Source organism: Theropithecus gelada, chromosome 15 (assembly GCF_003255815.1).
Source record: "Theropithecus gelada isolate Dixy chromosome 15, Tgel_1.0, whole genome shotgun sequence".
Lineage (NCBI taxonomy): Eukaryota > Metazoa > Chordata > Mammalia > Primates > Cercopithecidae > Theropithecus > Theropithecus gelada.
Window position 1 is genome coordinate 11,554,487 of NC_037683.1, and position 410 is coordinate 11,554,896.

At 56.6% G+C, this 410-nt stretch overlaps 1 protein-coding gene across 4 annotated transcripts in view; it reads right to left on the reverse strand.

Moving 5' to 3' along the window:
* LRSAM1 (leucine rich repeat and sterile alpha motif containing 1) overlaps positions 1 to 410 on the reverse strand; it is a 54,379-nt gene that overhangs the window by 23,412 nt on the left and 30,557 nt on the right. The window lies entirely within an intron of this gene.

Here is a 410-nt window from a genome sequence, read left to right on the forward strand (position 1 = left end):
GCTGGGCGCAGTGGCTCACACCTGTAATCCCAGCACTTTGGGAGGCCGAGGCGGGCAGATCATGAAGTCAGGAGATCGAGACCATCCTGGCTAACACGGTGAAACCCCGTCTCTACTAAAAATGCAAAAAAAAATTAGCCAGGCATGGTAGTGGGCGCCTGTAGTCCCAGATACTCAGGAGGCTGAGGCAGGAGAATGATGTGAACCTGGGAGGCGGAGCTTGCAGTGAGCTGAGACCGTGCCACTGCACTCCAGCCTGGGCGACGAAGCGAGACTCCATCTCAAAAAAAAAAAAAAGAGGCCGGGCGCGGTGGCTCAAGCCTGTAATCCCAGCACTTTGGGAGGCCGAGGCGGGTGGATCATGAGGTCAGGAGATCGAGACCATCCTGGCTAACACGGTGAAACCCCGT